Below are 26,198 nucleotides of genomic sequence, written 5' to 3' on the forward strand. Positions count from 1 at the left end.
AATAAGAACACAGATTTATAGCAGGAAGGGTAGTTGGAGGTCATCTAGTCTTTTTGGAAATAAGGAATTGAACAGAGGTGAAGTGACTTGAGCAAGGTCACGAACATAGGACCTTGAAGTCATCATTCAAAGCACCATTTCCACCATCATATCAATTTATGTAGTACTTTGTATTTATACTGCATATATTTTTCTATGTACTTTTTCTCCCTTATTAGAATATAAGTTAATTAAGAATAAGGATTGTTTCATTCTTGTATTTATATCTATTTTGTATTTGTATTTATGTTCTCAGTACCTAGTGCAGGGCCTGGAATACGGTAGGCATTTAATAAATACTTGTTTATTGATCAGTCGATTGATTGATATACAATATATCATTTGATTCTTATAACAGCCCAATGAGGTAAGTGCTAAATTGCTATTATCCTCATTTTGGAGAAAAAGGGAAACTGAGGGTCAGGGAGGTTAATGGTCACATAAAAAATGCCAGATGTAGGATTGTGAGACAGGTAACATTTTAATAACTGGCTGTCTGGGGAAAAAAAAATGTTAATACAGCTCAGTTTAAAATTTATCTGCATTATTAACACTGTCTACATCTCTTTAAGTCTAGACAGTCAACAAAACAATAAATCAAGCCCAAATTTATAGTGTTTGCTGATTTTGGAGGTATAAATACAATTTCCTCTCATGAGACTGTCTATAATACACCCCTGGATTTGACCCCAGGTCTCTCAGAACTTCAGGTCCAAAAAACTTTCTGCGATACCATGTTGTATCAGACTTAGAATTCAAAACCCAAGTGATTTCCTGAAGTTGTTACATAGAAATAATGGGAAAGGAAGTTCCAAATTAAAGGTGAGGTTCAATGATAACAACTCAGGTATCCTGACATAATTTGCTTTTCCATAGTGGCCTGTTGTCTTCCTATTTCTATTCATTTTTTTAAAAAGTTCCCAAGGGATTCGAGATAACCCTCATTTATTTGGCCAGGCTTTGGGAAAGGATTTAAGGCACTCGAAACTAACAGGCAGTAGCTTAATTCAGTATGTGCCTGATATTCTTATTTGTGGCCCCACCCAGGAGGCTTCTTTGGCTGCTCCCACAGAAGCCCTTAATTCCTTAGGCATTCAAGGCTATAGGGTCTTTTGGAACAAAGTCCAGATAGCATGCCAGTCCATACAGTATCTGGGCCATGAACTCACACCCACCTCTCTCTCCTTAACCTCTGAGAGAAAAACAACAATCCTGTCTATCTCTGTTCCAGCCACTAAGAAACAAGTTCGAGTGTTTTTCGAAATGCCTGGATTTTGTAGACTCTGGATTCCTAATTTTGGTTTTATTGCTAAACCCCTTTATGATCCTATTCAGGGCATTTACTCAGACAAGGCTAAAGTTTTTGAGACTCTGAAAACTAATTTGACCTCTACCCCATCACTAGACCTACTCAATCTGGGAAAACCTTTCACTCTATGTTGATGAAAGGAGAGGACAGGCTTTGGGTGTCTTAACCCATTCCTTAGGACCTGACCCCAGGCCAGTTGATGTTTTTATTTATTCAAAATATGTTTTCCTCGTTCTACATACCCATGGAGCAATCTGGAAAGAAAGGGGATATCTGACAGAAAAAAACTCCCCTATCAAACATGTCCTTCTATGTTTTGGCCTTGCCACAGTCATCTTTAATTCTCTCCAGAGAAATTATCTTTTATGCCAGGGAAATTGTCTATTCTTTATACTCCTTTTGTATGGTGTGTGTTTGGTGTGTGTTTGCCTAACCTCCTTGACAGGTTTGTCTTCTCTAGAGTGCAAGCCACCAACTTCCAGATGACATCCCATGCTGCATACCAATCTCCATCTGAAGCCAAGGTCTCCGGCCCACTGGACCTGGCACCACCCAGGTTCTGAAGTCTGACCCGTTGAAAAGGACCCATCAAGGCAGGGACAGCTCTATACCCCTTGCAGCAGGAAAAAGTTTCAGAAGCTGAGACCTTGGCCCTTTACCCCAAAAGGATTTGAGTTCAATCTGTTTGAGGGGGGAATGATGAGGTTCAGACTCTGGGAACCTTCTTGAGCTCCCCTTGAATCTTCCCACTTAATCTGGCCTTTCTTACTCAAATCTAATCTTCCCATTTGTTCTGGCAGTCTCTGGAAGCTCATCAAGATCTGTATTCATTCCCATACAGCCTCTATCAAGATCTCTGGATTGCCCCACCTGCTTCCCACCCAAACCCTCCATTGTCTGATATCTCCTGATTGCCTCCAACTGTTTCCAACCCTTGACCAGTCATTTCCTCCTTGGACTTCTCCTCAAGACTCTTCCTAAACCCCTCCTCCCATCACCCTGGACTACCAGACTACCCTCTCCGCCCCCCCCCCCCCCCCCCCCCAGATCCCTCCTATAGTCTTTTCTGTATTTAAGTCCCACCTTGCCTCCATGAAGGCGCTCAGATGCAATCCAGCTCAGACTCTGTCTAGCTGAGATTCTATCTGGCCCGCTTGTGAATACAAGTGTCATAAATGCTTAGGCTCCTTAAGCGGCAAACCAATTACGCGAATCTTTAATAAACTTTGTTTTCTTTGGTTTAAAAAGAAAAAAGTTTATTTGTGTGTCTTACTACTCTAAAAATCTTTGTCATAGTCAATGCAAAATGAAGTAGCCCTAAATGGGGAGGTGTAAGATATCCCAGGAGATAGGAATGTAGTGTCAGGATCAGCAACTAAGCAATAGTTAGAACCAAAAAGACAAACAAACAGTAGAAATACATGCTACTTCCCACATTTCATATTCAGCCTGGATCGATGACTTCACATTCTCTATGGTGCTAATTATTGATAGTGGCCATGGTGAAGAGTGGTAGAAAGAAATGGTTTTTCAAGGATTCCTGTACTGATGTAAGGCAAGAGGGACTCATGAGCATGCATGCACACACACACACACACACACACACTCTCACACACATTCATGCATGCACCCTCCCCCTCCCCAACCTACCCCCTCTGCAGACTGAAAGATCTGCTGAATAAGCTGGATGGAGGTGCAAGCAACTGTAACGAGACTTCAAAGACTCCCAAGCAGCAAATGGTTGCAGCTCAAGCCTCCTTTGTTCAGCAGGGCCTGTCATTCATGAGTCAGCCTACAGCTGCTGCCCTTGCTTTGGCTTTCCATCAAATTCTAGAATCAGGAATCTAATATCTCCATGATCCTTGCCATTTTAGTGAGGGTTTCTTAGTGGCTTATCAGCCCCGGTCCTGGATGTAGCCCCCCAGCACGCTGATTTCTGCTCCTTGAATCATGTTTTACAAGAAGTTAAGTTAGCTATCAAATGCCTCTTCATTTGGTGATGTAGCAACCAGTTACTTAAAGCAGACAAAGGGAAACAGTTGAGGGCAATGCTGTCTTGTGGATTTCGTAGAAGTATACAAATTGGAAGCTGCTTTAGAGTCCAGGGGTTCTTAACTCAGCGTCCATGGACCCCTTCAGCAGATAGATCAATAGACTTGAGGGGGGTGTCCATGAACCTGAACTGGATATATAAACTACACACACACACACACACACACACACACACACACACATATGTGTGCATATATAATTAAAATTTAGCATTTCATTCAGTTATGAATATTTAAAAAAAACAACAACAAAATTATTCTGAGAATAGGTGCATAGACTTCACCAGACTGCCAAATAACTGTGTCCATGAAAAAAAATAAAGGGAGGAGGGGATTAAGAACCTCTGATTATCCATTCTCTAAGATAATATTCCGGCTATGTGATTATCTACTTACAGTCTCCAAGGTCAATCCATTTCACTTCTGGCCAGCTCTATAATTGTTAGGAATTTTTTCATCCAATCTGATTCTTTGTGCTTTTTACAAGCCTGTGCCTATTTCTGCTTCTGGGGTCCAAAGAGAACAAATAAAATGCTTCTTTCATAAGATAACTGTTCACATACAAGTAGTTCATGACAGTCCCAGTTCTTCTTCGAATAATTATACCTGGTTCTTTCATTTGACCTGCTGATGTGGTTTTAATTTCCATTCACCATACTGGTTGCACTTTTCTGGATATACTCTAGTTTGCAAAAATCCTTCCTCCCTGAACAGAGCTCAGTACTCCAGAAAGGCATCTGGATAAGACAGAATACAACAAGGTTGCCACTTTTACTTTTCTGAATACTAAACTTTTACCTAAAATCATGTCACCTTTTTTGCTACTCTATAATACTGTTGACTCACATTTTGCTTGCAGTTTTCTAAAGATTTTGAGCTTTTATGCATAATAATTTATGAATAAACAGCCACTCTCCTAGACCTGAATACTTGATTTTTTTTTAAAGCCAGCTTAAAACTCTACATTTATCCGTATGAACTTTCATCCTAGTGGACACAGTTCAACATTTAAACATATTGAAATATTGTTGGACTTTAACTCCGTCAGCCCAGAAGCTCCCTGTTAGCTTTGGAGGCAGCACGATAAAGTGGGAAGTGTACGAGGTATTAAAAAGAAAGGTCCTGAGTTCAAATCCAAGGTCTCCCACTTCCAATCTGTATAATGTTAGGCAAGTCCCAACCTCTCTGAGCTTTGGTTTGCTCATCTATAAAACAGGGGGTTAGATTATATGATTTCTTATCATCAAATCCAATTGTAAAGCAAAACCCTGCCAATTTGCTTATTGTGACTCTAAAACACTATTTTGTCCCCTCTTCTTGGACTGGAAGAAATAAAAGATGTCTTCACCAAGAGGTGGAAATCTGCCCTGATTTGAATGTTTTCCACCAATGGAAAGGATAAAGGATATGGTTTTTCATTCACCATTGGTAATTATTCCTATAATACCAACTTTCAAAACATTGGTATTGTTTTGCTTTAATTGACAGCACTCACCTTAAGGATACTTCCCATGATATCTATGTATTAGCTACTCATGGATAAATATCTCTTCTTTACTCTCATAGTGTGAGTTGCCTGTGGATACCAGTTCAAGATGGGGTTGTATTATTGTCTCTACACCTACAGGAGATAAAGGTTCTATTGTGGGTCCCCATTGTTCTACATGGAGGGGGGTAGTCCTCAGTGGATGGATTTGTGTGAATAGATGCCAGTAGATCAGCACTCTGACTCCCAGGTACTTGTCCAAAATGTCACAGTTTGAAACTCTTCCCCTTACTGAAAGTAATAGGGAATAGGACAGAGGAAGTCAGACATTCATGACAGTGCAGAACTCTTCAGTCCATGCAAAGGTCCCGAAGAAGGCAACTAGACTTAATGGCAAAATTTACTAGGGAATAACCCAAAGTAGAAGTCCATAGGTGCCAGCCAGTGAACACTGGGTCAGAATGACTGTTCACCAACATTAGAATGAAGTCAAATGAAAATTCCAGGATAGATTGGGTATTGAGTTTTTATATTCTAAAGCAAAATTTGAGAATCAGTATGGCTTAATAGTAAAAAAACCATCCTTGGAGTCAGAAAGACATAGGTTTAAGCCTGGCTCGTGACAAATGCCAACTCTATGACTTTCAATACATCAGGGCTTCAGGCAACTTTCTAAGACTATAAATTACCAATGAGTTGCTGATGGTTCTCTGTGAAGAACATTCCCCATACTCTTGAAATTGTAGGACTGAACTGGAGGTGAAGGGGGACAGGGAGAGGAGAAAATTTGAGGTGGAAATTTTTTATTAACAGATTTGAATTCAAAACCTGACTTTTTTTTTGTCAATGCATTGCTAAAGTCACTTTGTTTTGGTTTGAAACCTTTTGAGAATATTAACGAAGCTAATAACCAAAGAAATAGGTAAATAGAAACCTATGACCTTGAGAACAATACCCAACAATCAGTTCTAACAGGAAAAAAAAAATCAACATTGTGTCAGACCAGTGCTGTTTAGGGATCTCTGGAGGTTTGCCCTTCAGAGGAGAGATGAACCATGTAATCGGAAGGGATTTTTATTTTGAACAGTTTGGTCTTGTCAGTCTGGGAAATATTACTGACTTTTTACTATGTGGGCTTTTTTTCTGTCAGAACCTAAAAAAGATGTGTATGTATATATGTGAGAGTGTGTGTTTATAGTGCTCTAAATGAAGAAGAGCTAGTACATTTATACAGGATGGCTCAAAGGTCTTAGTGCAGTTTTAAACATTAGTAGCTTAAAACTGTTCTAAGACCTTTGGGCCATCCTGTACTGGTTGTACAGGATTTGTTGGGATTTTCTGATCCTGTCACAAAATGGACATATTCAGTTAAGCCTTAAGAACAAATCCTATTAATTTACAGAATTAAGGGATCACTCAAACCAAGTACAAAGATTACGTTGGGAGGGGATATCATTAATCTTCATTACTTAATATCAGTATTTTATGACATTATGGCAAAGAGGCAACTATATTGTATAAATCAAACACTAGCAGCATTGCAGATTATTGGCAATATTAACACACAATCAAGTGATCTCTTAAGGGCATACCTGACAAAGGCTATATTGTTTCTATCTGTTCCCAAATAGAGATGGGGTAAAGGGCAAAATGGGGAAGATTTTGTGACCATTTTGTGACCACTCCATAAAGTGCACTTGATACCATGGGGAGTAAAGCAAGTCCCTAGGTTTGATTACAGTCAGTAATGAAATCAAAGGAAGGAGGTTTGTTCAAGTTCTAGAAATAGAGGTTGAAATTATAGGAGCATCCAAGTCCAGAGAGTGAAACTAGCATACTGTAAGATCAGATAAGAATTCAAGGAATCATATCTCCAAATGGGTCTGAATCATGACAAATGGCATATTTCCCAGTTTAACTCACTGAGTGCAAATACTCTCTCCTACAGATCCACAATGTTCAGAAACAAAATCACCTGCTTTTGTCTTTTGTATGGGCCTGAGCTGTGGACGTTGGAAGTGAGTCAGTTCATGCAGTGGAAAGCAATGGTACAGTAACATATGCCCTAGTATTAAATTTAATATAAATACAAGAATGATGTCATCTGCTAGTCAGCGTTGCTCCTTATCAGTGCCTTTACTCACTACTAGTATTCATTACAGATGTTTTCTCCCATGTTACAAATTCATTGACTGTGCCCATAATTATTGCAATTCTATAAATTCTTCCAAAATGTTTCCCATCCCATTCTTCTTTCTACATTGCTACCACTCATTTCAGGAAGGAACTTTTCTGTATTCCTCTCATTCAACATGCTCCAAGCACAAGAAGAACTTTGCTAAAATGATACTTCTATTAACATAACTCCTCTATTTCTTTCAAGAGCACCATCATCTTTTCTGGAACCTGGGTTACAACCTCAAAATTATCCTCAACTCCTTATTCTGTCTTCATCCTCACAGCAAACACTTGCTAAATCTTACTGCTTGTATCTCCACAAAATCTCTGACACCTGCCCCTTCTCTCCATTTTTACCACGATTACCCTGGTTGAGGCATTTAATGCTTCTCACATGGACAATTGCAACAGATTCCCTAATTATTCTCCCAGCTTCCCCTCCTCTCTCCCTTCCATCCTCCATAGAGCAACCAAATTGATATCCTGAGGCACAATTCTGAACATATTGCTCTCATACTCAAGAAGCATCATTAGTTCCCTACTGTCCCTAGGATAAACTATAAACACCACTATTTGTCTTTTAAAGTCCTATGCAATCTGGTCCCAACCCATTTTTCCATATTGATTTCTCATCACTCCTTTTCAAGTACTCTGTGTTACAGCCAAACCTGTCTATTCACTGTTCCCTAAATCTAGCAGCCTACCCCTGTATCTTTGAACAGTCTCCCATACTTCCCTGCCTTCTTCTATTTCCTAGAATCCCTATCTCTTCTCCAGGTTTGGGAAAAGGACTAGCTTCAGCATGTGACATTTCCTGATTGCCTTCAGTTGTTAGTTCTCTCTCTGCTGAAATTAATTTACATTTTTTAAAAAGTATTTTGTATGACAGGAAGCATGGCACAATGGATTGAAGATCTATCTTACAGTTGGGAAATGGCTAGTTTAAGTACTGCCTCTAACTGTACATACATATATTACATATATAGATATATATGTGTATATATGCATATATACATACATATATACACATGCATACACACATACATATATATTTTACATATTATATACATACTGTATATATGTATATGTATTAGTGTGTGTGTGTGTATATATATATATGTATATATATATATATATATATATACATATATATATATATATATATACACATATACATATGTACTAGCTGTATGACTCTTAAGAAGTCACTTAGTTGGAAGAACTAAGTGATGCAGTGGATAGAAGGCTGGGCCTGGAGTCAGGAAAACTGATCATTCTGAGTTCAAGCCTGGCTTCAGATATATACTAATTGGTCAACTTGGCCAAGTCACTTAACCATGTTTGCCTCGGCCTCCTCATCTATAAAATGATCTGGAGAAGTAAATGTCAAACCATTCCAGCATCTTTGCCAAGAAAATCTCCAAAAGGGGTCACAAAGAGAGAACTGACTGAAAAATAACTCAACAATAACAAGTCCCCCCAAGAAACTCTCGAAGATTACAAATTAAATCTGATTTACTAATATTCATCAGTGGAGGGAGTTTCCACAACAGAAATTTCCTATGCCTATGAAATCACAGGTCTTACTTGGCCCCCAGTAATATTTGTATGCATATACTTATAGATATGTATGTATAAAAGTTTTTTTCCTAATAGAATATAAAATCATTGAGGGTTGGGATTATTTCTTATGTGTTTGCATACTCAGCATCTAGCAAAATACCTAGCACATAGTAAGCCTTTAATAGATATTCACTGAATATTATTTTATTTCCCAGGTCAGAAATCTTCAGTGTTTCTCCAAAAACTTCACAGGTTTAAACATTTGAAGCTGGAAGGGACTATAAAGCTCATTTAATACAATCATTTATTGTAAAAATGAGGAAACTGAGATCCAGAGAGGTTATGTAACTTTTCCAAAGCTCTCATGGCCCCTAGCCATCTCTTCATATTGTCTCCCATTATTTCCCTGCACAAATCATCTGCTCCTGCCAGAAAGGCCCATTTACTGCTCCCCTACTACCCTGCACACATCCCCACTCTGGCTCAAGTTATTCCCATTCCTCTCTTCTCCCTTTTTACATCTTACCCTTTAAAGACCAACCCAAGATCCACCACCTCCTTTAAGAAGCTTTTTCCTAATGTTTCCAGTCCACATTCATCACTCTTCACTTACAGCATTTATATTTTACTTTATTGTTTTGTGTTGTGATTTGACTCTCAAAAGTCAATGGGTCAAGAGATGGTCTTGGAAGTCCTATGTTCAAGTAATGCCTCCAAGTTACTTACCCATAAATGCTCTAGGAAATTCTAAAGACTATTTTTTAAAAATTTATTTTATTTTATTTTTAATCTCAAGACTAAGTTTCAGAGAAACTGCCTAAGTGAATTAGTAGAGAGAGTGTGCTCATCTGGAAGTTACCTGTATCCCTGAAATCACAGGTAGTTTTTTATAGGTCCCCATATTTAACTTGTGTTATTATTTAACTTTTCATTTGTGAATATGAATGAGGGGAGGAGGGCCAGACCCCACCAGGGCTACTCCAATGCATCATCATGACATGGAGATAATAATGTGGTCCTGAAAGCTATTCCAGTGAAACACAAGCTCTGGCAGGCCCTACCCACCTGGGAAGACTTTGAGCACTGACTTTGTGACAGCCCATGTGTCTGTAATCCAAATTCCAACCTGGCTTAGAGAGATTCATAACCAGGTGATGGATTTGTTTTTAATCAGAACTTATAGAAGAAGTAGTCCACCAAAATATAAAGGAATTCGATTTCATTGGTGAAGACATAGGCATATTACTGAAATTGCAATTCTGGAAGTATATGTATATGTTTGTATGTATAAAGATAGATGTGTACGTGTGTATATATACATATAAAAGAAAAATAGGTGAGTTTATGTAGCTTTCTTGGGTTTACAATGAACCTTCAAGTACAATTTTTGTATCTATGTTGCACAGTGCTAGGTACTCAAATATATATTTTACACCATTATTCAAATCACTAAGTTGAGAGTCATAAGCTAAAACCTTTCAAGATGATGGTGTCCATAGAAATGACTCATCCCAACCATAATAATGAAAATTTTAAGCCCTTTGGACAATCACAGTAATCAATGATGGATGAAATTGATTTGGATGAGGAAAGAATGTGTAGCTGTTTATTGGAGCCATGTTTTTATGGTTCAGTCTCAGGGAATCTGTTTTTCCTGCTCCCACAGCAGTCCACTGTCGAACAAAAGGTCCTTTTTACTCACCACTGCTCCTTCCTTCTCTGTCTCTGCTGCACTTTCCAAATGGCGAGCTCATCACTTCCAAAAACTTATTTGTATTTCTTATCAATGTGCAATGGAAAGAATTGATGAAAACCGCCTTGGAGTGGTAGCAGTGTTAGCATTAACTTACAACCAGCAAACCATGCTCCCTTTTCATTTCAGCAGCAGTTATCACCAATGAGAACTGCAAAATGAGGAGTTAGGTTAGCGCTATCAGAGAAGTGAAAAATATAAGGCAGACAATTGTCACCTGGATTATGTTGAAGACTAATAAATCTTTCAATAAGCTTTAGCTTTAACCCTGACTGGGTCTCTGCACATTTCCCATAGAAATGGGTAGTTTTGTGGAAGAATAGGGGAAGTTTTTCATCTTGTATGAGATGGACACTGTGATAAGGAAAAACTTAAATTTGAGTGAAATGGAATTTAGTACCCCCAAAAAAGGTAAAATAATAATTTAATGAGAGAAATAAATGAAAGGAACTCATAGTGAGACTTCCTAATGAAATGTATTACACAAGGGATCCTCAAGCAGTCTTTTTTTAAAACCTGATCCAGTGGTTTTCAGATCAAATACAAATCCTTTCCTTCTTCATGGTTCATGAATATTTTAACTGACAAAATGCAGGGAGGGGAATATAGCAGCACCACCAGCAGCAGCAACAGCGCTACCACCAGTAGCACCAACAGTTTCTGATCATTTAACTGCCTTATGTCTTAGTTGAAAGGCACTCCTATGGAAGGGAGGATGGGCTAGATACTATTAGACAGCGGTAATTTAACTCTCTATATCTACACAGGAGTAGGTGGCTGTCTATGTCAGTGACTCCCCATGTTCCCTGAGTATTCTAAATCAAGTAAATGACAGTTGCCCCCATAGAAATGCAAGGCAGGAGCTCTCAGCTCAGACTCCCCTGCTGCTTGTTCATATGTACAAGAAGGCTCATAAATGGAGAATTTTAAAGTCAAAGCATGTCCCTCTCTTTTTAAATATGTATTTCTGTGCTTGTATTGAAATAGGTACTAACTAATACATACATTTAAAAGTACGTAAGTGTGCTTGTACACATGCTTGTTATAAACTCAGTAGGGACCAAGAATAAACAGATGAAAAATAAGTGTCCCTGAAGCGGTTGTAACTGACTAATAGATGGTGGGCTTTAGCTAACCCCTGCTGCAAACCCAATGAAGATGTGCACTCTGAGGGCACTGGGCATAGGAAAAATTTAACTAAATGAGAGCAGGGGGGGAAATGTTGTAAAATGAGGTGGGGAGTAGTCTACACTCTTCTTTTTTGCTGACTCTTTCCCATCCTCCCTCCTTGCCCTGCATTTTTCAAAGTAATAACTCCCAATTTGGGGGAAAGAGAGGAGAAATCAAGGAGGGCACTTGAGAGCTGGGCATAGAAGAAACAAAGATTTCAACCAAAAGAATTGTGGAAGGAGTATACTCCAGGTTCTTCAAACATTGAGGCAAATTGAGTAAGGGCATGAAGATAAATGGTATCATTCTCTGTGATAGTATCCCCAGTGCTGAGCATATATTCTATCATATATTTTTTGCTGTTTAGTTGTATTTCACTTGTGTCCAACTCTTTCCGCTCTGTGTTGGGTTTTCTTGGTAAAGATACTGGAGTGGTTTGTCATTTTTTTCTCCAGTTCATTTTACAAATGACAAAACTGAGGCAAACAGGGTTAAGTGACTTGCCCTCACACAACTAGTAAGTGTCTGAGGCTAAATTTTAACTTATGAAGATGAATCGGCATTCTATCCACTGTCACCTAGCTGCCCCTATCATCTATTAGCCACTTGACTAATACATATTGATTGATTAAGAATAATAAAATCAGTGGTCCATTTTGGCTAGGAAATTTATGAAGGGGAGTAATATAATGTAGTAAGGCTAGAACATTAGGTTGAGTCCAGATTGTAGAGGGCTTTAAAAGCCAAAGAGGTGATTAGGAGCCACTGATGGCTTTTGAGTAAGGCAGTGATTTGCCAGACATGTACCTTAAAGAGGTCGTTTCAGTAACCATGTAAAGGGATGGGTGAAGGGGTAAAAGACTGAAGGCAGGGGGAACCACTATGGAGGCTGTCTAGGCAAGAAGTAGAGACAATGGGGACCTTAAAAAGAGTAGAGTTTGTGAAGAGGAGGAGAAGAATGTATAAGATGCTGTGGAAGTGAGATTGATAGAACTCAGAAATGGATTAGATGTGGCCTGCAGCAAGGAGGGGGCAGAGTCAAGTTGATGGAGAAGAGGTAGCAATTCAGCTGAAATCAGTCAACATTCCCCTTCAAACAACATTAATATAATGACTCAAATCAAATTCTGGAGTACCAAAACCAACAAAAAGTCGGGGTGAAATATTTTGTTTTTCCCAGCCCAAGACAATGTAGGAGATCAGCAAAAGAGATCTGTGACCAGGGTGAGGGTCAGCCCACAGTGAAGCACACAAGGTGACAACAGCAGCAGCAGACTTGGGAGGCACCTGAAACAGTGGAAGCAATAAATTCAAGTGCTCTCAGTTCAGAGATGGTAAAGGAGTTGGAAAACCATTCAGAAAGAAACAATGGGGGACCCTTTGCTGGCACTTGATGCAGGTACCTGTTGCATTGCCCATAAGCAATTACAGGGTAGAGCACTTTTGGCCACACCAGAACAGAAGTCTTGGTGACAGGTCCAGGGCCAAGAAGAGTGCTAGCATTTGTGGCTACAGAGAATCATCCTCCCTTTGTGGGTAAAGACCAGAATACAGGCCAGGAGAACAGTGATCACACATCTTGTATCATTACCACCTTGGAAGCACCAAAAACATACAGACCCTTAGAATTAGCTCTGGAAAGAGCAGCACAAAAAGGCTGAAGATTGGGTCCCCAGGACCCTACAGCAGGAGAAGACATAAAATTTTAACATAAAGTTAAAAGTAAAGAAGTAGTCAATAAAATTGGCAAACAAAAGCAATAATTAAAAAATTGGTCATAAAATGTTACTGTAACAGGTGACAGGGAAAATCAAGACAACTCAGAAGATACCAATGTGAAAACGGTTGCATGTGAAGTCTCAAGAAAAATGTGAATTGGACACAAGACTAGCAAGAATTCCCGGAACAGCTTAAAGGGGATTTTAAAAATCAGATAAGAGAGATGAAGAAAAAATAGAAAATAAATGAATAATGCATAAAACTTGGAGAAAGAGAGTCAACAACATGGGAAAAAGAGGCAGAAAAATACTGAAGAGACATCAAGGGATAATAAAATGAAGCCTAAAGAGTAAAAAATAAAAGAAAATATCTTTCTTTTGTTTAAATAGTATTTTATTTTTCCCCAGTAATGTCAAGAAATCTTTTAGCATTTCATTTAAGTTCCAATTTTTTCTCTCTCCATCCCTTCCCTCTCTTCTTCTGAAAATGGTAGCTAGTTTGATATAAATATGTGCTATCATGTAAAAACATTTCCATATTAGTCACAGTTATGAAAGAAGAAACAGATTAAAAGAAAAAAACATAAGAAAGAATAAAATAAATGGAAAAATATATTTCAATCTGCATTCAGAGTCCATCAGCTCTTTATTTGGATATGGATACGATTTTCCTTTGTGAGTCCTCTGTACTTATCTTGGATCATTGATGAAGAACTGAGTCATTTATAATTGATCATCACACAATCTTGCTAATATTATATACAATGTCTTCCTGGTTCTGCTCATTTCATTTTGTATCAGTTCATACAAGTCTTTCTAGGTTTTTTTTTCCTGAAATTTTCCTGTTCTTCATTTCTTTTTGCACAAGTATTCCATCATATCCATATACCACAGCTTGTTCAACCATTCCCTTATTGATGGACCTCTCTTCAACATCCAATATTTTTCTACTACAAAAAGGGATACTCCAAATATTTTGGCACATGTAGGTCCTTTTCTCTTTTTTATTATCTCTTTGGGATGCAGACCTAGTAGGGGTATTGCTAGACCAAAGGGTATGAATAGTTTGGTTGCCCTTTGGGCGCAGTTCCAATTTCTTCTCCAAAATGGTTGGTTCCATTCACAACTCCACCAACTTCAGTGTCCCAATCTCCCCATATCTTCCCCAAATTTTATCATTTTACTTTTCTGCCATATTAGTCAATTTGATCGGTGTGAGGTAGTACCTCAGAGTAGTTTTAATTTGCATTTCCTTAATCAAAAGTAATTTAGAGCACTTCTTCATATGTCTATAGATTCCTTTGATTTTTTCATCTGAAAACTGTCTGTTCATATCCTTTCACCATTTTTCAAATGGGGAATCGGGAATGGGGAATGGCTTGTAATCTTCTAATTCTCTATATATTGGAGAAGTGAGGTCTTTATCAGAGACACTTGCAGCGAATACTGTTTCTTATCTTTCTACTTTTCTTCTAATCTCAGCGGCATTGCTTTTGTTTGTACAAAAGTTATTTTTTAATTTGATATAATCAAAATTATATTTTTTATACTTTGTAATATCTCTTGTTTTGTCATGAACTCTTTCCCTCCTCATAGATATGACTGGTAAATTATTCTTTGCTCTTATAATTTGTTTATGGTGTTACCCTCTATGACTAAATCATGCCAAACGTCTGTGAGATCTAACTTTTCTAATATTCTATTTACTTCAAGTCTATACTGAAGCACATTGAGGTCTGACCACTGGAGGATGCCTGTTTGCCTGGGGCTGGCCTGTGTAGCATGTGGTAGTCCGGCCTACTTTCTCATCATGCTATGCTGAAGGAGGCCTATGTTGAAGCAAATAGCATTTCTCAGAGCTGGAGTCCAACAGTTCCCTTTCTTATGCTACAGCATGTGGGGGTCCTGGTATTGGTGTCTGCCTGCTCCATCACACTAGGGATCAGGATCTCCCACTGGTTTTCTGAGCTGGGGCTTACTGCTGGTTTGCTGAGATGCTTCCTGTCCTGAAATGCAGTCCACTTTTCCCTCAGTGTGATGGACCTTTCTTGTCAATCTTCCAAGTTTCTTGGGCCAAAAGATTGTTTCACTCCATCTTTTTTCTTGTTCTGTTGTTCCAGAATTTGTTGGGGGGTGCAACTTTATGGTTGTTTGGAGGTGAGTTTGGGAGAGTTACAGTGTTTTGCTGCTTACTCTGCCATCTTGGCTCCCAGAAGTCTCAAGTTTCCTGAAATATATGTCTGATAAGAAAAGCAACTGACCTAGAAAATAGATTGAAGAGAGAAAATTTAAGAATTATTAGACTACCTGAAAGCCATGATTTTTTCAAAAGAGTCTAGATATCATATTTCAAGAAAGTATAAAGGAAAACTAACCTGATATTCTAGAACCAGAAGGTGAAATAGAAATTGGAAGAATCTACCAATCACTTTCTGAGAGAGAACCAAAAATGAAATCACCCAGGAATATCATAGACAAATTCCAGAACTTCTAGGTCAAGGAGAAAATATTTCAAGCAGATAGAAAGAAACAAATGTCATGGAGACAGAGTCAGAATCATACAAGATTTAACATCTTCCAAGGTAAAGGAATACAGGGTTTGAAATATCATATTCTGGAAGGTGAAGAAGCAGTGGTTATGAATAATCTACCTAGCAAAACTGAGTATTATCCTTCTGGGAAAAAAAATAAACATTTCATGAAACAGAGGACGTTTAAGCATTTCTGATGAAAAGACAAGACTGAATAAAAAATTACTCTTTCAAACAAAGGTCTCAAGAAAAACATAAAAAGGTAAACATGAAAGAGACATCATGGGGGACTTAAAATTTTTTAATTATTTACATTCCTATATGGGAAGATGATACTTGTAACTCCTAAGAATTCTACCATTACTAGGACAGTGAGAAGGAGTATACATAGACAGATGACATGGATGTGAGTTGGCTATGATGGGAAGACAGAACAAAAATAAGGAAAAAGACAAATGCACAGGGAGAAGGGGAAAGGAAGAGCAGGAATGGGGAAAATTACACTAAAAAGACATGCAACGAATATCTTTAACAGTAGAAGGGATAATGGGGTTGTTGGTTAGGACTGTTGGGCAGTTCTGGAACCTCACTCTCATTGGAACTAATTCAAAGAAGGAATAATATACACATTCCATGGAGTATCTCTATCTTAACCAACAAGAGAGTAAGATGAGAAGGGGATAAGAGAAAAAAAAGGTGATAGAAGGGAGGATGGATTAAGGGAGACAGTGGTCAGAAGCAAAACAGACATTTGAGGAGGGACAGTGTTAAAAAAAGAGAGAAGGGGATGAATAGGAAAAAATAGGATAGAGAAAAACACAATTAGTAATCATAACTGTGAATGTGAATGGAATAAATTCACTCATAAAAGAGAAGCAGATAGCAGAAGGGATTAGAAACCAGATTCTAACAGTATATTCTTTACAAGAAACACACATGAAACAGAAAGACACAAAGCAAAATAAGGCGCATTTAATGAAAAAAGGCTAGTGTAGGAACCATGATCTCAGACAAACAAAAGCTGAAATAGACATAAGTAAAATAAGAAAGGAAATCACATTTTGCTAAAACAGTATCAAAGACAATATAGTAATATCAATGCTAAATGTAAATATATATATATATATAGCTACTTATACATAAATATGTACTAAAAGGCATAACTTTTCTCTCTCAGAACTAAATAAATCTAATGTTAAAATAAAGAAGAAAGAAGTTAAAGGTATGAATAGTTTCTTAGAAAAGGTAGATTTGGTAGGTCTCTGGGGGAAAAATGAATGGGAATAGAAAGAAATGTACCATTTTCCCCCCCTCAGTTGTATATGGTACCTACACAAAAACTAAGGCATTAAAAACCTCACCAAGAAGTGCAGAAAAAAATAGAAATATTAAATACATCCTTTTCAGGCCATAATGCAATAAAAAAATACATTCAACAAATGAAAATCAAAGCATAGATTAAAATTAATTGGAAATGAAATAACCTAATCCTATAGAATGAGTGGGTCAAATAGCCAATCACAGAAACCATCACTAATTTCATTAAAGAGAATGACAAAAATGAGACACATCAAAATTTGTGGAATGTAATCAAAGCAGTACTTGGGAGAAAATTATACTCTAAACACATATCAAAAATAAATTACAAGAAAACAAGAAAAAGAATAATTTTAAAACACTAAAATGAAAATCTTGAAAATCAAAAGAAAGATTAATAAATTGGAAGTAAAAAACCCATTGAACTAATAAATAAAATTAAGAACTGGTTTTATGGGGGGGGGGGGGAATAGATAAACCATTGGTTAATTCAATTAAAAATAAAGAAAGAAGGAAATGAAATAATCAGTATACAAAATGAAAAGGATGAATTCAAGATGAGCCAAAATTAAATTAAAACAATTATTAAGTTATTTTGCCCAATTATCTGCCAATAAATCTGACAATCTAAGTGAAATGGATAAATATTTACAAAAATATGAATTACCAGATTAACAGAAGAGGAAATAGAATATTTAAATAATTCTATCTTATAAAAGTAGTTGAAAACACTATAAATGGCAGAGACTAACATCTCACACTATATATACCAAGATAAGATCAAAATGCATACATAATTTAAACATAAAGTGTGATATTATAAGAAAATTTAAAAAGCATGGAAAATTTTACCTGTCAGACCTATGAATAAGGGAAGAGTTTATGACCCATTTAAACAAGAGGTAAAGAAATCTTGAGTTGTTAAATGGGTAATTTAAATTGCATGAAGTTAGAACCCTTTTTGCAACCAAAACCAAAGCAGTCAAAATCAGAAGGAAAGCAACAAATTGGGGGAAAGGGGAAGTTACAGTATGTTTCTCTTATAAGTGTCTCATTTCTAAAATATGTAAGAAACTAAGACAAATTTATAAAAACATGACTATATGAACAGGTGATTTTCTGAAGAAGAAATCAAAGTTATCTACCATCATATAAAAATGCTCATTATTGATTAGAGAAATACAAATTGAAACAACTCTTAGGTACCACCTCATATCTATCAGATTGTCTAACACAACAGAAAAAGAAAATGACAAAATCTGGAAAAAGATGTGCAAAATTTGGAACATTAGCACATGGTTGAGTTGTGCACTAATCCAAACAATCTGAAAAGCGATTTGGAACTATTCCTAAAGGGCTGTAAAGCTCTATGTACTATTATTTGTTCCAGAAATACTAGTACTACTAGATCTATACCCCAAAGAGAAGAAAGAAAAGGGGAAAGGATATACATGTACAAAATAATATTTATTAGCAGCTCTTTTTGTGGAAGCAAAGAATTGGAAATTGAGGGGATACCTATCAGTTGGGAAATGGCTAAACAAACTGTAGTATATCATTGTGATGGATTACTGTTGTATGTAAAGGACAAGCAGGATGATTTCAGAAAAACCTAAGATTTATATGTCCTGATGCAAAGTAAAGTCAGCAGAAACAGGAGAAAATTATACACAGTAATAACAATATAGTGCAATGATCAACTGTGAATTACTTCCTTATCCTGAATAAAACAATGATTCAAGACAATTCCAATGACCTTATGATGAAAAATGCTAACCACCATCAGAAAGAGAAGTGATTAAGTGTGAGTGTAAATTAAAGCATAATTTTTTCTCTTTATTTTTCTTGCAGCAATCTAAAATGGAAATATATTTTGCATAATTTCACAAACCTAATTGATATCATATTTCTTCCCTTATCAATCAGTGAGAAAGGAGGATCAGGGAGGGAGAAACTTAGGAACGCAAAATTTTAAATAAATGTCAAAAATAAGTAGCAATTTAAAAAAAAAAAATGTGGGCAGTGAAGCAGGAGAGTCAAAGATAATTCCAATGTTTCAAACTTGTAGGATGAGGAGAATTTTGTTTTCATTGGTAGACACTGTGACATTTAGAAGAGGAGCAGCTTTAGAAGGGAAGATGGTAAACTTGGGATATGTTGAGTTTGGGGTATTAATTTGAATCCAGATAGACATATCCAACAGGCTGTTATGAAGAACCCTAAAATGGTAGTCAAAGAATTTGAAGAGTTAATTACAGAGCTGCTACTAGCTAGCAACATGGGAGAATCCACTCACCCTATCATTTCATCTATAAAATGGGAATAATAATAGTTATCTATTTCATAGCGTTCTTGTGAGAATCAAATAACATAATATATACAAAAAATGCTTTGAAAAAAATAAATTACGTACCAGAGAAAAGTATCTATAACAAATGAAAAGCAACTAAGTGGTCTTGTAAAAGGATATTTTGTGTTTCCTCCCTTTCAAGGATCTTTTGAATGCTATAAACCCAGAGTTACTCATAGGTATGATTTGCAAAATACTCAAGATACATGACTTCAAGAGTATCCTGGTAAATATTTAACTGGCTCTCAGGAGGTGAAAATGTATCTGTGACACACTTTTAAATTTAATTTGTATTATTAACATTCTCTCCATCACTTTCTTTCTTAAGAAAATCAGTAGAACAAAAAAAAAAAAAAATCAAACTCTGGTTCATAGTGTTTGCTGATTTCCAAGGTGTAAATTTAATAATCAGCTCTAATTCCAGCACATGCCTGTATGATTTAAGCATAAGAAATCACACCAAAAACAAAATAGTCGAGAAAGAAAGAAATCACCATTTTACTATATGAATAAAGGAAGAGCTCAGAACTAAACAAGTGATAGGATCACACAAGAAAAAATGGATGATTTTGATTATATGAAATTTAAAAGTTTTCACACAAGAAAATCTAATGCAAAAAATATAAGGGAAATATAACTGGGGAAAATCTTTGTAAAATTTTCTTTGATAAGAAGTCTCATTTTCAAGATATGTAATGAATTGGTTCAAATTTACAAGACTGAAAGCCATTTCCCAATAGATAAACAAAGGATATGAACAAGCAGCTTTCATGTGTAGAAGTCCAGCATGAAAAAGTACTCTAAATAGCTAATAGTTAGAAAACTTCAAAGTAGAATAACTTTGAGATTTTTCCTTATGTCTATAAGAGTGGCAAATATGACAAAAGAAAGGAGAGGCTCTAGAAAAAGAGCTACGTTAGTTCTTTATCGATTGAGCAGTGAATTGGTCCAGTTATTCAGAAAAGCAATATGGAACTATGCCCCCAGATTATCAAATTATATACTATATATCTCTTTTGATCCAACTCTATCACTACTAGATATATTTCAATGAATCAAAGAAAAAGGAAAAGTTTCTCTAGGTACAGAAATATTTATAGCAGCTCTCATCATGATAGCCCAAAATTGGAATTTAAAGGAGTATCATCCTACTGACGAACGGTTAAACAATGTTGTAATGAAATATCATTGTGCCATAAAAAAACAGTGGAATGGACTATTTCAGAGGTTTTTATGAATTGATACAGAGTGATGTGAACAGAACTAAGAGAACAATTTATTCAATAATAATATTATAAAGAAACCAGATTTGAAAGATTTCAGAACATTGATCAATGCAAAGATAAATCATACTCTGAAAGAATGAAAGTGAAACATGCTACTCTTCTCCTACTGGACAAACAGTGAGCTTAAACTTTAAAAAAGAAAACAAACAAGCGTTCACAGAGTGGCTAACGTGGGAATTTGTTTTTTACTAGACTATGTGAATATATGTTGAGGAATTTGTGTTAGGTTTTGTTTTGTGTATCTAGTTTGTAAGTTTGTCTCCTGGAGGGAAGGTTGTAAAAGGTTCATGCTAATGAAAAATATATATTGCTGGAAAAACTTTAAAGACAGAGAAAAAAGGAAGGTATTCAGAAAACCCTTTTGTTACTATAATATCCTCAATGACCTATATACAATACCTAAGATCCCATCATTACAATTCATTCCATTGAATGGGTTATGTCTTCTAAAAATCCTTATTTAAAGCAAACATGGAAAGCACATTAAGTCACTATGAGTCATTAGCATCTCAAGGATACTCAATTTTAATTCTCTAAAGACTCTAGAGTCCCAGGACCCATGGTCATACAGCCATTTAGCTATGTGGCACAGTGTATAGAGTGCCTGAAGGCAGGAAGACTCATTTTCCTGAGTTCAAATCTGGGTCCAGTCACTTAGTAGCTGTGTGATTCTGGGCAAGTTAGTTAACTGTATTTACCTCAGTTTCAGCATCTCTAAAGTGAGCTGAAGAAGGAATGGCAAACCACTTCATATCTTTGCCATGAAAACTCCAAAAGGGATCATGATGAGTTGCATATAGCTGAAACCAATGAACAACAACAACATTGGTATTAGAAAGGCAGACCTTCATTTCAGGAAAAAATTATGAGCTTGAGCAAGTCAATTAATCTTGGGTCTCAGTTTCCTTGCCCACAAAATGAAAGTTGGGCTAGATGACCTCTTAATTTCATTGCAGTTTTAACTCTGTGATCCAATTGTAAACCCATAGACTTTCAGCTTATTTTACCTTGCCTCTACCTCCCTTTAAGCCAGGGAGATCCAGGTGGGTTTTATATGTGCTCAGCATAAGATATTTCGAAGCATTTGAGAAGTGTGCCTTATTCTATTTAAATCCAGTTCAAGTTTTATATGTTTTCACATTGAGTGCCCATAAACTCAATCTGCTCCAAAGAGAAACAGGCAAAGGGAGCACTGACTGGCCATGATATTCACATGGATAGACTTTTTATTCTTTCCTAACTGTTCCCTCAATCTAACCCCAGGCAAGACATAGAATATTATAGAAACATAATGCTGAGGCATAAAGTAATTTAATGATTTAAAGTAGAGTTTGTGATTTTTTTCCTCTTGGCAGAAGGAGAATGTTCTTCCATGTCATTAAGACAAAGTGGGTTCTCTGCAAGAGGTCATTTTAAACAAGCCTGCTCTGTGGTGTGTGTTGTCTGTGGCTTGCTGGAAAATGGATAGAGTCATTCAAACATATTAGTTGCCTCTTCCAGAGAATTTATATCCTCACTCTAATGAAACATGACTGCTTCCTCCATCGTAAATTAGGTTGATTTTATTTAAATATTGTATGTGTCGTCATGCTAGAATCTATAGCATTGTACCTCTGAAAGCAAAACCAAAGAGTTGCTTAGGCTGGGTGATTGCTCTTGATGTGGTATGACCTCCAGAATAATACATTTTCATTTTAAGTCCAATTAAAGAAAATAAAATTCCTAAGAGTACAAAGGTTTTGATAGCCTAGACTTTAAAAATTACAAAGGATTCTACTGAGAGGAAAATTTACTTTTAGATGGCCATTCTACAATTCTTATCAGGATACTAATTTGAAAAAAAAAAAAAAGATTTGTAGCTCCAGATAGCACCAAGGGCCAGTTCCTATTTTTAATAATCAGCTTCATTACAAAACTAATTGCATTTCATCACTTAATTTACCATGGGCATGAATAAATGAGGAAACTATCATGTTTGCACATCACATATATTACACTTAATGTTTAGCCATAGGTTAATGCCCAACATTAACCTGAGCATTTGGTTAAAGCTAAATATGAACAGAAACACCCACATGATACATGAATACACTTTTGATTTAATGACTGCAAGTTTCCTGATCTGCTTTTTTTTGTAATGCTATATTTTCCAATGAAAACTGGAGATTAGTTTTCCATGTTACTATTAGACATTTTACATATTAAACATTAGCAGTTCTGTATCTATATTTGTATGTACATCTGCATCTCTATCATAGAAATGCCACAAGAATGAAGAATGATATACACAGTAAAATATAAATTACTCTATTTGGTTTTCTTAAAGAATTTGCTATTTATTCCTAAAATGTAATAAAAATATAAAAATTTCTTCTGTCAAACCAATGGACAAGCTTGCATTATTTAAGGTATTCTATTAAACTAACTCAAAGTACATAAACATCATTCATGGAATCCTATGTGACATAATGATGCTTTATCTTTTATTGATTTAGATAGGGATTTCTGGTCATCATTTGTAAGTATTGGTGGAAAAGCTGATGCATCAAAATAAAAACCATCAGACTGAAAAGGTAACACTGCATAAGTCCAGTCTATTCCTAGGACGAACATGGTCCTATAGTTATGTCTGATATAGAGTAGGATTTTTGGTTTTAGACTTACAGTGATTTCAGCATGACTGGCCTCCAGGCTACTTTATATTATATTAGGAGGTAGGAAAAGGCAAGAGCTACCCTGGTCAATCTAGTAGCTTAGGACCCAGATTGTAATGAATGAGACATTCATGGCGTATCTTACAGCTGAGAGGTTAACTTAGTCACAGCTGGTAAAGGACATTCAGAGATATTCACTTAGGATATAGTGGATTCAGTAGAGTCCAGCATTCCTATGCTGCCATTCGCCGTCAGCTTTTTGAAGCCTGAGAGAATGGTGAATGAATCATTTTTTTTAAAAAGTATTTATTAATTGATTATTACATGTAAAGCACTGTGAAAAGCCCTGGGAATATACATTGATGAGCAAGACAGTCCTTGCTCTCAAGAAACTCATATTCTAATAGAGGAACACATAACATAAATGGTTTTCAGCTACAAGTCAGATAGAAAGTCCCCATGGGTCTTTAGACTATAGGGGAAAAGTGGAAGGTAATGCATTTCGGCATTTGACAAATGATTATTGACTGAATTATTGACCATGAATGCTATTTTCACTGATAAAACCATATGTATTTATGATATTGGACCATTTGGCAATGCTGAGCATTTTGGGATGTCTGCATCTAGGTCTGGGGAGAGGTGGTTATATGTAATCTGATTTGCTTGGCACATGCCTGAGTCAATGAAGTCTTTTGGGACAGTTTCAATACTTTTTAAGGAAAAATTAGTTTAAATTGCCTGGGGAAATTCTCTTAGGATATTGCTCTCATGACAAAGGTCATTACAATCTATGAGACAGTTGAAAATTTATACCTGTTAAAATAGCACTTCCAAATCTCCTCTATAGCTGACTTAGTGGTGACATCCAATGTGTTCCTTGGTAGACTTGGCACTAAGTATCTGGGAAATATTACCAAAAAAACTTAACTGGGTAGTTGATAGAAATAGAATTTACTTTGTAGCCTAGTTTTAAATTTAGACCTGGAAAAGTCCCTTGAGGTCCTCTGGTTCAATTTTCTTAATTTATAGATGGCCTAGTGACTTATCTGAGATCCCACAAGTAGTAACTTGCAGAAGCAGGATTCAAACCCAGGATCTCTTGCTGGGACACAGAGTTTTTCCCACTACATTACAGTGGGTATTAAGGATCAGATCATTTCCCAAATCATTTAAGGAAACCTCTAAAGTACATACTTATCTTAATGTTTTCTTCACAATATTCCCCAGGGTAGCTTTATCATACTTCAAAAATATCTCAACTTGTAAGAGACCTAGTTATCTATTTTACCGACTGTCCAATCACCAAAAGTGGACTCCAAAATATGAGCCTAATTTTTCGTGCACATAATCATGAAATAATCTACATCTGCCTTGAAATTCATTCAAGACTGGGTTCAGCTCATTAAAACTATATGTGTGATAAGTTCCTAATGACACTTTTTAACCCACCTCCATTCACAATGTGAAAAACAGAATTAGGTTATCTGACATTGACACGTATCTGACACTGTCACATATGCCTTATCCATCCCCTTCAGTGCCTTTAAGCTTCATTGTACATTTGACCAGTCATGAAAATTGTATGTTTGCTACTGAGAAAATCTCATAGAATTTTCTGTTTTCCCCTCAGATACATAAAACATATGTAAGCCTCAGGATGACTTTAAAGTTTTCTAAGTTAAGAAACCTGGGAGTAGCTAAATTATGCTTAAATCATTTAAGTTACAGACCTTGGGATCATAAGGGACCCGAGAGGTCTTCCAGGTCAACCCACACCACCACTTTATATATGAGAAAGTACAGAATAGTGAAGAGATTTGTCCAAGGTCACACATAAAGGAAATGTCAGTGGTGAAATTTGAACCCAAATCATCTGAACTCTAATTCCTGCATGCTATTTCCTCTGCTACCTTCATTCCAGAGCCTGAAACAAAAGGCTTACATATACTTAGGGGATTTCTTACTCTTTTGACTCATTGTTCCCACTTACATGGTCTGAGAACTTCAGTATTTGACAACATCAGCATCCCCCAAGAAATCAGCTTCAACCTCCCTCACCTCCTCCATTAAGAGATGCCACATAGCAGACTTCTAAGGCTAAAAAGGTGTAAGTTTTACTTACAAGTTAATGGAAATAGATAGAAGTTATATACAAGTTCACTGCAAGAGATGATATTCCATCCAGTTAGCAGCCCTGCCCCCAGAAACCTGTACGTGTAGTCTAGATGACATACAGTATTTCCTTAAGTACAGTTTTAGCTGGGGGAACAGTTGGGATTTGTTCTTCCACATATATATGATCCACTACAGTGCCCCCCTTTCTAGCCAATATTGCTCTCTGCAAGGTGGTAAAGCCCGTTAATCACCATCATATCTTCCTGTCATTGACCTTCACAGATCTGATGCAACTCTCTTCTTGACCACTACCAAAAGGGCAATGGCCAGTTTGTTTCTGGTCCTATCTGTCATCCTTCACAGACTCACATTCCTCTACTTTTTTTCAGTACCCTTTTCTGGCCATGCTTTCCTAGAAAGTGGTTATTTTATTACTGGGTTCCATTCACTGTCCTCTACAGTTATACCATTCTCCTCCAGCAGGAGGTGCTTGCCACCCTTCTCAGGGGATCAGCTCTCTGATTCAGACTCTCAGGAAGAATCTCAGCATATACTTAAAGATCAAAGACTTATCTCTATTCCTTATTCTTGTCTTCTTTTGTACAAAGTATGCACAGGTCAGCCATTACATAAAAGATTTCTCAAGGACCATGTGACTTAATTTTTCTTGTACTT

Source organism: Notamacropus eugenii, chromosome 5, assembly GCF_028372415.1.
Source record: "Notamacropus eugenii isolate mMacEug1 chromosome 5, mMacEug1.pri_v2, whole genome shotgun sequence".
Lineage (NCBI taxonomy): Eukaryota > Metazoa > Chordata > Mammalia > Diprotodontia > Macropodidae > Notamacropus > Notamacropus eugenii.